Source organism: Taurulus bubalis (assembly GCF_910589615.1).
Source record: "Taurulus bubalis genome assembly, chromosome: 10".
In the NCBI taxonomy this organism is placed as follows: Eukaryota; Metazoa; Chordata; class Actinopteri; order Perciformes; family Cottidae; genus Taurulus; species Taurulus bubalis.
In genome coordinates, this window is record NC_136598.1 from 21,841,454 (window position 1) to 21,854,542 (window position 13,089).

A 13,089-nucleotide genomic window follows, 5' to 3' on the forward strand; every position below is an offset into this window, starting at 1 on the left:
TGGATAATAATCGCAGAAAATAATGATATAAAAAACATGCCATGCAAATGAGTAATCTGACAAACAAAAAAAGCCTTCATTTTTAGACCGAATAAAAAGATGATAAAACAGAAAGTGATAAGAACAGGATTGGTTTGATATAAATGAACCTGTTGTGTTTTTACACCCACCTTCCCAGCAGATTCTGTTCATAACCTTTAATCCTTTTCACGTGTGAACAAGCACAGCTGCTTTTTCTTCATTATCTCTCATTATCAGCAAAGTGAAGATTATTGGGTTTGCTTTTTGATAATAAACAGATTGATAAAAAAGAAGAAGCCCTTTAAAGCTCATATTCAGGTTGCAATTGTATTTACACAATGTGACGTTCAGGTTACGTCGGAATTTTTGCTTACAAAACGACCGGCAAACGAAGGACCTCGATAATGATAGCTTTAGTGGTCCATTCGGCGTGGATTTTTATATTTCTCACCAAGGGATTTAGCACTGATAGTAAATGAACACAATTACAAGACCTCGTGAACGCAATTTAATTAATCTCAATGTTGGTAATTTCAATAGATTAAAAGGGCGCGGACGGCTTTAAGGCGTCATAACGGGACAGTAAATCGGGACAACGGTTACTTTCAGCGTGCCCTGAAAGTCAGCTTGGTGACGCTCTCCCACTGTACTGGAGGGCTGGAGATAAAAACACACACACACTCCTCCCACCATTCAGACCGTTGAGTTACCCTGCCGGTGTGTGTGTGTGAGAGAGTGTGTGTCGCTGCTCACACAGAGGGAGGCACGCTTTAACTACAGAGAGGAGCGAACAACACACAGGACGGAGTAACCGACAATATGAAACGGGACTTCTTTTAGCGAACGTTCGACCGAAGCCTCCGCCGCCCTCCGCACACACCCGGCTTTTATCCTTCTTCTTTCTTTCTTTCTCCTTTGTTTTCGGTGTAAAACTTCGGCGCTGTCAGCATTTAACATCGCCCGACCACCCACCTCTTCTCACACGTTTACTTTCGACACCGGAGTTGTCCCCGTTTGACTCCCGGGAGGAGGAGGCTCATCACCGGGGCAGGAAGCGAGAGAAAAGCCCCCCAACCAACTTCACCTTGTGCCGCGGAGCTAACTCTGAAATCAAAGGAGAGTGATACGGTTAGCAGCCCCGCAGGCAGGTGAGTGAGTGATGCGGTTTGTTTGAGGCGCTTATCACGTTTACCTGTCGGGGAGTTTTCTTGCAACATTTATAAACTGTTTTTTTTCTTCTTCTCTTTCTCCACATGTTAGCAGTTGCATACCTTCATTATTGTTAAAACATGTTTTGTAAATTAGAGTTCCCCCCCCTGGTATCACGAGCTTATCAAGACTGCTTGAACGTGCCTATACGGTCAAATACAAGCTAGTACGCCTCACACGTTTTGCACATTTCATATTTAGACCTTGGGTTTTTTCGGCTTTCTCACTTACATGCCCATTCAGTGTATTCATTAGAAGCATATGTTTTTAGCCATTAAAGACTTTGAGCTCAGCATTTCTCCCACTGGTGGTCTCGTGTGCGCCTAAAGACACGAGACACGCCCATGATGTCCCACGAAAGTCAGGGTTCCGGTTAGTGAAACTATGGCTCGATCCCCACTCCTGAGTTGCCCCGTCAGTTTGTCCATCACACATTAATGAATTAATTAATGCATCATGCAATTCATTCAAATCAATTAAATTCATTTTATCTAGCCCAAAATCACAAATTTGCCTCAGAGGGCTTTACAATCTGTACATATGACATCCTCTGTCCCGGGACCTCACAATACTGTGTAAAGCCACAAAGGTTGAATATGGCGTGGACTCTATCATGCATATCCATTTGTGTTTACTCTTACAAAGCACTCTTGCACATGAATTGCATCAATTTCCGTTTTTGAAGACGAAGGATTGTCATTTGGGTGTTTCTTGGTATATGTTGTTATCCCATGAAAGGTTGCACAGTGTCTTGTGCTGCACATCTATGTGGTGTAGCGCTTCATCAGAGAGAGTGTTATCTAGTGAATTCAATTTTAGAATATCCGTTTGGTGCATCGCCTCTGACCGTTAGATCCTGACACTTTCCCATCTGTCACTACTCCACCTCCAGTGAAAACAGCTAGCCTAACGCTTGCTTGTTTTTGTAAGGCTTCCAGTTGACAGACTCCCTTTATTTGCATCCTCTCGGCATGTCAAACAATACTGATTACTGCCTCTTTGGTTTCAATAGACTGATCATTTGGGACGAGCCGTGGCTTTGAAAGTGTAAAAAAAGCAAAAGAAACAAACTTGCATATACAATGTCTATAAATGGATTGAAGGGCTTTGGAGTAGAGTGTGTTGAATACTATGGGGTTGAACTTCTTTTTTGCTTGTAGTGCAGAACTGAACATGTTTCTGCAAGTGGCGCTCCTGCCCTGAGGGCAGGCAGCGCTATGAAAATGTTTTTAGATCATGACATTGGATCTAATATTGTATGCCACGTAAGAAAATAAACACTTGACATTCAGATTTCTCCAGTAACGGCAGAGAGACACAAATGCTGCAGAGGTTGACATTTTGAGGTTGACTGGAAAAAACATTGACATTACGTTCTGGTATACATTTCTTCAGTTCTTCAAATTTGCTTGGATTATAGTGGGATTAGCAAAAACAAAGTACAGCAATGCCGAAAAGACCGCAGCTTCTTTCGAAAGTGCTTTAAATATTCCCCTAGCAATGTTATTTTAGGAGAATAAATGGAGAATAGAGGGAGATGTGATAGGTCAGAACGGGGAGGAATGCAGTGTGCTGTGTTCACAGCAGTAATCCACTTACTGGTCACCGACTCTTTGACACACAGTTTTGTAGAGCTTTTAATTCATTTCTTCTTTCTCTAGCTTTTCATGCATGTTGCTGCTGATTGTAAAGCAGCTGTGCTGCTGATTTAGACTTGTAGAATCACACTGTGTAGACAATAGCAGACCCTGGTGTCCATTTGAGAGCGTATTGATTCTGTGATTCCAGACATTCTGCTTCGCCCTTCTTTTATAACTGCCACTGTGTACTTATGTTTATGTACTGTATCCTTAAAGAGCTGCTTATAAGAAGAGCAATATCCCCATCCTGCAAAAGATGTAATTTCCTGTAGGATATTTGTTAGCTTCATACAACAAAATGAAACTCATCTGTAGGATCTGTCAAAGCTGTGCAGAATCATCCAGAGGGAGTGCAAGTCTGACTTGTAAAGAACGACTTGTTATTATTGGCTGCCCTGCAGCAGTGAGGTCAAGTCCAACCCTCTCTCGCTCCCACACACGCGCACTTTCACCAGTAATGATAATGAACCTCCACCTGACAGCGTTGGCTATTATTTTGTAGCCCCCACAAGAAAAATGTGCTGGTCTGACTGAGATTGGAGGAAGAGAGTATAGTGTCCAGATTCACAGAACTGCAGTCCATGCATGTTTTGATAGTTTTCTTATTGGATTAAATCCTTTTCGTGTTGTCAGGAGAGCAGGTGGCAACTCCGGGAGACGGACCTTTTTTAGTTGGCGGCTGTAGCAACTTGAATGCAGCCAACGCAAACCCCAAGGCCGCGGGTCACGGCAGCTGCGCTGGTCTAACCTGTGTAACTGCAGCGGAAAGTATTCGCTGCTGTTGACAATGTGGGGTTGACAAAGCGTTTGCAGTTATTTTAGTACCTTCCTAAAGTACCTTGCTCGAGACACACACACGTCAGTTGAGTACGTGGTCCTTCAGTGAGGCTCAGGACACATTTGAGTACAGACAAATGTGGCCTAGACCACCAAATGTAGTCTGAGTGTTCAGATCTCAATGTGTTCTCAATGCGTCTTTGGAGCATTCCACACCTATACTTCGGGCTGTCCACTTGTGAACGGATCCCCCAAGACGCATGTTGATGCCAGGTGTGAACAGGCCCGAAGCCAATGTCAGAAACCGTGGTGGGCTCGGGAGGGCTGAGCTTATAGCATTCATATTTCTACTCATAATTTAGGCATGTAACTGATACTGTGATGCAGTTACTTTCATGCTGATTGCAGCAGTTCTTGAAACACTTTCACACCGTACTACAGGATTGTGAGTCAAACTAAATAAGGGTTTGCTTCTGGTTTGTGGCATTTCCAGGCAGGCAGCAAATGTAAAATAGAAATAGAATATTTCCATCCTGAAGGTTTTGGGGCCCTGCTGTTAACAATCAAGTCCCCTTTGTGTCAAACATGCTTGAAATTGCATAGCAGATGCTGTTACTATGGCCAAGTTCAGCATTTGACAGGGCATTAAATCTGTGAGGATGTTACCTGAGGGACAGGGGTTTCAATACAAGTGAAGGTACATTTAGAGAATGTCTGTTTTCTCCGCCTCTCCTTATTAGTGCAGGTAACATTCCCGACTATAATTGCTATTATTTAACCCTCATAGGAACACAGGAGGCTTGGGTTCGCTGTCGTTGCTAGTTTGCAACTTGAGCTCTCTTCAAAGTCCGAGGCTCAGACAAACTGGGAGGTGCACACTTATTTTGTCAAAGCTGAGGCTCCGCTTTGAAAAGAGGCAAAAATACCCTCTTGACTGCATAACAAGTCTGCTTGTTTTTCTTTTCATTCTTGGGAATATTCCCACCATTTGAGACCCACCACCACAGAGTTCAAGCATTGACCAACTGAGAAAATGAGAATGTTGTAAAATGGAATCAGCCCTTTTATAGTTTTCCATATCGTCAGTGCCTTGTTTTCCCCCTTTTTTTTTATGTGAGAAGTATTTCAGGTTATTTTCTAATCCTCATAACTGGAGAAGCAACGTTGTTTTTTCATGTTCAGACTTGTACGGTTCTTGTATTGACAATTATATAGTTGTGTTGCTTTTGTGTAATGATCCCTGTAATGGACTCAAAGAAGCCACATGTTTATCAAGGGAAAAAGCTCAGTTTCCCTCCCAGAAAGCCAAGTTATACCATAGTGGCACCTGCTCGTCTGGCCCTGCCTCCGGGGCTCAGACAGCAGTCGGAGTAGAGGACAGAACTCGGTGTGATGTCAACACACAGATGGTGGCGGTGAGCCCTCATGTAGACATACAGATGGCACCTTGATACAACATACGTACTAGTCCACCCACAACAGTCAGCCTGAGGAGACCGGAGTGAACCAAGCCTATGGAGTTGTCCATTTGCCACACACAGTACAACAATGGTTCCCACCGCGTCTCTGCATGCCACGGATGTCTTTGTCAGCTGTTTGTTTTCCAGGCCACAGTATCAGCACTACAGTATCACCTATGATTAGGAACCAACCTCAGAATACTTTATCTCAACCCTGACAGGGAGACATGCTCAGAGGGGTCCAGACATTCTGCCTCAGCCGTTGCTGTATATTTCTTTAATCCTCACAGCAGACAGCAGAGAAAAAAAATTAGGTCATAGCAAATGAATTTAGGAAGCGTTGCTCCAGGTTGAAACAGTGCCGTGTTGAAAGTATTTGATACATTTTCTGTCCAGCAGCATTACAATCTTGTGCCATGAAGTGGAAAGGTACGGCCCCTGATTCCTCTGATCGCTGTAACTTTGCAGTCCAAAGAAAGAATCTCTTCAATCACCTGCAAATCTGACTGCTCTCTGCCTCCATGAAACGTGATTACACACCACTACTGTTGAAAGAAAGCAATTCAAAGCTACGGATTGCTACAGTGATTTTTGACTGGTCAGGGGCCCCACACCCCACCTCTCTTTTGACTGGCATTTTATGGCAAAAGCAGCTGTGAAAGCAGAAACATTTGTTGAATAAAATACTATAGGTTCAACTATATGGGGGGGGGGGGACTGTTTCAAAAGCCTTGGTTGAAAAGCATTTCAAGTAGGCTGGAGAGCTGACAAGTGTTGTAATGTACTGTATATTTGATGCCGTTCTACTCTTTCGCACAAAATGCATTTGTAGATTTGTAAAATTGACTTGATCAAGAGAAATCCGTGGCAAACATCAAAACATATCGGCCTATGTTTTTCACTGTCATTACCAAATTCATGCTCCTTTTTTAACAGTTTTCCTACATTACCAATGATATGCGTGGCTAGCTGGGACGGGCTGTTATTATAGTTTAAAGCTGCTAATATCGCAGGCGAGTTGAGCGCGGAAGCTCCGAGCTCAGTGAGAAGGAACATTAAATCCAGATGAAAGTGTGACTGACAATAAAGCTGTTAGAAAATACATGTCTTCATATATTAATTAACCTGGTGGTTATAACAGCATTGCCCTCATGTTGGTTTGGCAATATAGGGAAAAGGCCCATCTTTCCTCCTCCCAGAACACCATTTATGTCCCTGCTCTTTCAACCAGGCTGTCGTTCTCTTCTTAACATGCATAGTGTCTTTGTAGAAACAGACGTACATGCAGCCACTTTACCACCGCATTAATTAGTTTAGCTGCAAGGTTATCAGCTGTCAGTCTGTGTCCGGTCGAAGGACTATCAGCATGGATAATATGCATCAGTTCCACTAGTTATTCACAGCCGGGCACTCTTCTCTGTGGGATTTCTCCTCCAGACATCCAAATCATTGGTCGTATTAAAGTTGATGAGGAAAATGTGGCACCCATATACATTACGCCGACAAGAATCAGTTCCATCCAGTCTTTAAAGGTGATAATTATTCAAACCCACTCGCCATCAGCTGGTGGATCAGAGGTTCACACCGTCACCTCACAGCAGGAAGCTGCTTGGTTCAAACCACGCAAAAAAAATCTTTGTGTGTTTTCCTTTACGCCTTTTCACCAAAACATGCGTCTGGGTGGTTCCCTAAACAGCACACTCCAACACGATTGGGTTGCCTTTGGCCCTGACATCTAGTGGATGAAACCTAAAAGGTGTTGCTCAGACTCATGGTGCGTTGGGTGAGGCCACAGAGGAGAAGCACAGCATTTCCAGCACCTGAAATGCTTAGATCTATAATGACCACCTCTCCATTCACAAGGCTCTGGAAATCTCCTAATATGGCGTTATTGTTTTCTGTATCGACATTGCTTAGTCAAGTGCTGTCCCTGCAAAATCAAGTAAAATCACCATGGCCCAGACACCAAACCGTTCTTCTATTAATGGAGGAGACTTAATACTATAAGGTGAAGCCCATTATTTAGGGATTACCACTTATACTGCAGGTTGCACACACTGTTTAAAAAAAACAACTAAACCCAGTCTTTAGAATGGACTTTACGTTCAACTACAACCAAACATAAACTTAGTCTTAACTATGCCCGGTCTCGGCGACGTACGTTCACCTTAATGTTAGGTCTCCCGCTGTCTTTTGCGAAAGCGTAGCTAATCCTTTTTTTCATTTGCGGCAACATTATTATAGAGGATCAGAGAAAAAGAAAAGGAAATCTCACAGATCTAGAGATACAAAAATGAATTGCCACAAAAACAGGAATGTAATGCCGTGCCACTCAGTCAGTATGTATTGAAAACTGAAAAGATTCTCTATTCTGTTTGGAGGCTGCTTGTGTGTGCAGACTTGCATTCCAGCGGGTGCAGCTGCACTGTGTTCTGGCCGCCACAGCTGATCACAGCCTCCCGTAAAAGTCATTTTATATTTATGTTGCGATAGCTTTGTTTGGTGTCTGTCGGCCTTTTTGATTTATCCCGAGAACGTTACTGCCCTTTTCCTGTTATTTCCCGGGAAATAGTTTAGGGGGGTGTATTCCCTGGGAATCCTATTTCCTGCCTTTTAAACCCAAGTTCAGACCACAGTGATTTATTTGCTGCATATGTACATGATATCATGAATTATTGTTTCTGACTCAGATTGTTACTTGACGCCTGCTCCTGACTCGGCTGAAGAGTTACACCTGCTATTAGCGAGAAGAAGGCTTAAGCAACTTGTGTAACGATTAGGTCTGGCTTAGAACGCCACGGTATGACTGACTTGGACCAAGACCAGATGTAAACCCTGTTGGTGCAATTGGCCCCCAGGTTTTGTCTGCCTTGAAATAAGTGGGTTGATTTCATTTTTTTTTCATCCATGTAATTTATTTCATTTTAGCTCTAACGGCGAGTGACAGTAATGGCACTTCCTCTTCCTGCTGTCAATGTTCTAATTTGAAGCCACTGATGGAGCAATAAATACATTTTTCCGCGGATTATCTCTGATCTATATTTCATCAAATTGATGAGCTGTCAGTTTGATGAGCAAAGACCATACACCTCCCACCATTTTTACTAATTATTTTGCCCGTTATTCTTTGCAAATAATGTGATGGATTTTCAGTTGCGTTTCGTGCGGTCGGTCAGTTTGAAAAGTATCTCCCCTCCATAATAATTCCTCTTTCTCAGCTGGCTTTGAGTCACAGTCGCGCTGCTCACTGCCTTGTATGGCACAGCCCCGGAGTCTTTTAAACCCCAGGTTTAACGACTTTGATATTGTAAGCTGCTGTGAAGACTGCTCGGCTCATTTAGCCAGAAGAAAACCCCAATCATTCTCCAGCAGTGACTCATCGTATGTGCTCCATCACGCTGTCTTGTCCCTGCTGTTGTCTGTGTTATAGTTTATATTGAAATGGTGCAAGAGAATACATTCACTCAAGATTATTGGTATGGATCTGTTTGTTTCAGAGTTCATAATCATTAAACGCAAATCATGACCTGTTCAATATCATGAACGTAGGAAGGACATTAACACCCAAGAGCCCTTGTGTAAGCGTTTTAGCGGTACCCCTCTATCCTCATTTGTCATGCCAGAATGTTCCGGCACCAGCGCCTCTCAACAAGTATGTGTTGAATACTTGATTCTTCTTGCTGTCATCAGCTTGAGAGAGAAACTTGTACATTTGATTTTACCCAGTATTCATGCCGCAGCTCTTGTATGCTTAGAAATGAAGCTACGTTCACTCATGAATATTCATCCGGGATAAGCGGATGCATATTCCCACGGTCACAACGCTGACTTCAAAGGAGGAGTGCTGTCAAAGACCCGGAGAGGTGTCGCCCTCACATTGCCTCATGGCTTCTCTTAAAAGATGCACTTTAAACCACAACTACAGCCACCTGATCCTGCCAGCGTACCTGCTGCGCCTACACAAGAGGAAGTAACAACAAAGAACTTGCATTGATAAGAAGTGAAAGCTACCTGGTCGCTCCATTGCAACGGCACTGAATGCAACCACCGAATGATCAAAGGAGGCCAGTAAAACGTCCGCCTACAAGTGCCATACAAAAGTAAAACAAAATGCTTTCTAGTCTGTTGTCATATCTTTTGCCTCTACCGAAATGTAATATGTTGAATAATAGAAAGATAATGAATATGAATACTATGTCTACTTTCTTATTTATTTATTCAACTTTTTGTTCCCAGTGGAATATAAAGTGAGCAATGGACATGAATGGAAACTACAAAAATCCAGCACTCTTGGGATTTTCTTTTTTTATGTGAAGGACCTCCAAAACCGATGCATAGACCCCAAACCACGGATGTTTAATAGGTTGTGCCTCACCTAATACACATAATACTCTTTAGCTACTGACTAGTAGGCTGTTGTTTAATAACAGAGACATTTAAACATCCATGGTACAAGCTTTACAGCATACCTCCAAAGGGCATATTATAAGATCAAGAAAGTATTATATTACAGCCAATATATTCATTATCACAGCCAGCAGAAAGTTGGCAGGACCAGATGTGTCACATGCTGGCGGGGCGGCACAGTTGGGCTCAGTTCCGTGAGTCTGATGCAAGTTCATTATGCCAAGAAAAAATAACTTGAAAATCACCTCTTTTTTTTTTTTTTTTGCCTCAGATGGATCAGGGTATTTTAATGTTAAATATCTGCCAATACTGACTTTGATTCAATATCTTCGGGCATAAAAATAAATGCAGTAAATAATAATAAGACCTCTTCCCAATGCCAGTTAATTCTCAATGTGTTAAATCCAGCTAACTATTTTTAGATGAAAAAAATTGCCAACATAAAAAAAATACTTTTGCATCCAGTCTTGAAGACCTTGGGAATAGTTTTCCTTTCATCAACTTTCCTAACATCTCAGCAAACGGCTTGTTCGCCAGGATGCACTTAATTCTGCATTGTCAGTGCTTGATGCTTGTCTGCTTGCTTTTTGCTTACCTGCAGTTAGCTGATCAGTGTCCCTCCCTTCATCTTCCAATATCGTGTAAGAGACGGCTGCTAATTATAACGTCCTCCTATTTGCAGGTGCACCCTTTGTGGCACCAACAAAGTGAAATCAATGGCTCTGACCCATGTGGACCCGTGACTTAAGGGCTTGGGGAAGAGGATGTTTTCATCACTATCGAAAATCCCCTTCCCTCGTGTGTGTGTGTGTGTGTGTGAGAGTGAGAGTGAGAGTGAGAGTGAGAGTGATAGTTGTCGCTAACTGGCACAACTGACCGGGCAATTTGAGAGTGGTGTGTGGTGGGACTTAATGTCAGACTCGTGATGAACAGGAGCTGTGGGCTGGAGGCTGTGGCCATTAATTCTTTGCTTTCTACCACACTGACTCATGGGAATGATTTATATAAGGGTTTGGTTAGGATTATGTTGACAACTTGTGTATAGCTGGTAATAATTTATGCTTGCATTTGAGGTTTGATGGAAGCATGCCTCGCATTGTTTTAGTTGGGTAATGCAGACGCGTTCTACTTTGATTTACCATCAACAAAGCTCCAATTATGTTGCAGTACATTCATATATTACATGCAGCACCATCAATGCCGCGTGCTCCTGTGTTACTTTGACAAGTGTTCTAGAACATCAAGATCTATAGGAGTAAACGTTTGTCCGATATGTATTACAAAAAAATGTAAAAGTAAAAAAATGTGTTTAGAAATGAGCAGACACCGCTTGGTCTGGCGGTGCTTGAACCGAAACATGCACGATTTTGTTCCGACAAAGTTATTCTTGTAATGTGCTATCCCATGTTTTTTTTTAATTGTTTAGGAGTGTTGTCTTCTCTTCTGACATCGGGATAATAATTATTGTTAGGTCATTTGAGGTTCCCTTGGGCAAAACATTTTACAGGGAGCTTATACTCTTAGATGTTGACTGATTCAGTTGGTGTTTTATTTTTAAAACCTCTGCTTATCAACTTCATGTTGATTTTGGGGTGTTATTTCAGACTGTCAACACATGATGGTGGATGCAGTTGGATCATTATTTTCATCATACTGTAGAAGAAACTAGACTTAAATGAAAGCCATGCTTTGAGGCCCTCAGAAGTCATGCAGTGTGAATAAGATGATTGACATGGTGGACTCAAGCCTATTACTTCAGTTTTTAACGTCCTCGCTACATGATATATATTTTTAATCTGTTCTGCGACTCAACGTATGTTCTGCAGTTTGATGTTTTTATAGTGTTTCTATCTCTTGTCCTTGATCCATAGCTCTCCTTTACCAACATAATTTAACAGTTCTTGGTGACCGTAGTTTCTATTTGCTTTTCTTGAGCAGTTAAAGTAGTTATATGATGCACAGTGTACACATGAATGTAGTATACTCCTGGCCAGTGTTGACGCATCTCCAGATTTTTTTATTTCCCAGGAAAGATGGATTAATGAAAGCAGTGAAGCTTCTGCATTGGTGTCTTTCTTTATTATCTGTGTTGCTCATCTCTGTTTGCAAAGCTCCTATTTATCTGTATCAGGATTGATGAAGTGAAACATTTTTTTTAGATTTATTCAGAGATTACCTTAGGCGATAACTACAGTGTTGCATGCAAAACAACATGCTCTTGTCACACAATTTATTCTAAAACGTTAAAATGTTGCCGGCTGTTACAACAAAATAATGACTGAACCACTGGTCAGTTTATAAAAGCCTGCATGTTTACTGTTCTAAACGCTGGTTTGTTTAGCTTAAGCAGAGGAAGAGGTCAGCAACATGAACAAACTGGGCCAAGAGTATAACTTGGAAGGCAAAGGATCTTTCATCACATAGTTTTAAATAATGCCAAGACTCTGTATATTTTCTACATCAAGACAAATCCACTGAGCCAGCTGTAACGGCTCTGATGTAATGACTCTCATTTCTTGTTATAATGGGCTTCATCATCCATGTGTCACTAATTAACTCCCTCACAAGCATCTTTTGATGCCGCATGGTTTAGCCAAGTCCCCATGGTGCTTCATTACTTCATATCCGTTGCATATTCTCGAAAAGCAATTCAGATCATTTGAACCTAACGGCGATCAGGAAAGATTAAGTGGAGCAGCAGACGAAAAAAGCAGACGAGATCTCTGTAGATACTTGTGTGTTGTGTTTCTGATTTTAATTATGTAAAAATATATTCTTGTGTCTGTCAGTGTCGCCACTATTTGTGTCTTGTGCTCGAATATCACTGTCATGCATCGTGCACTTTGTCGTGGATGTTCACCTCTTTGATTGCATGCTCTAAGATTCTCTGAAGGAGACGTTGATGAGTTCGATGTGTGTTTTTTTTTTTTAGACCTAAATTGCAATCATTCAGCTCCAGAACATTTGAGATGATGTCAGTCATTTATATTTTGCCAATTTTGGGGGGAAAATACTGACTAGTGCGAATTGAAACCGCAGCAGCTACTAGCTATTGTTCTGCTAACATACAGGGCTCAATAAAATATCGGAAACCGCTGACTATAAACATTACCTCTGTGAAACACACACACAAGTTGTCTCTCTGACCTTTTCAAGCTTCATAGCATTGGTACACATTTTCAGTGCACTCTCTGTGGTGTTTTCCACTTGTTATATAGAAGCATAATTTGTCTCTTTTTGGTGATATTTTTATTTTTTATTTTGTTCAGGTGCTTTTCGTTCTTATTAGTGGGTTAGCCTTCGATCCCATAGCCGTCTGCCGCGTGGCCTCTACATTAGTTCCCTGGTCAGGAGAAGACACTTCTGCTGGGAAACTGCTGAAGCATTTCCTCCCTTGCAGACTGTTTTCCCTTAGTGTGCCTTTGATTGGAGGAAATGAGGCAGCAGAAAAGGGGATGACAACCGCCGTTCGAGGGGGTTTTCACGCAACCCCCCCATATCTTCTCTTCTCGTTCAGACAACTTGTGACAGACGCATGAATGTTAGAAAAGCCGCTTTTTTTGTTGACTTCACCT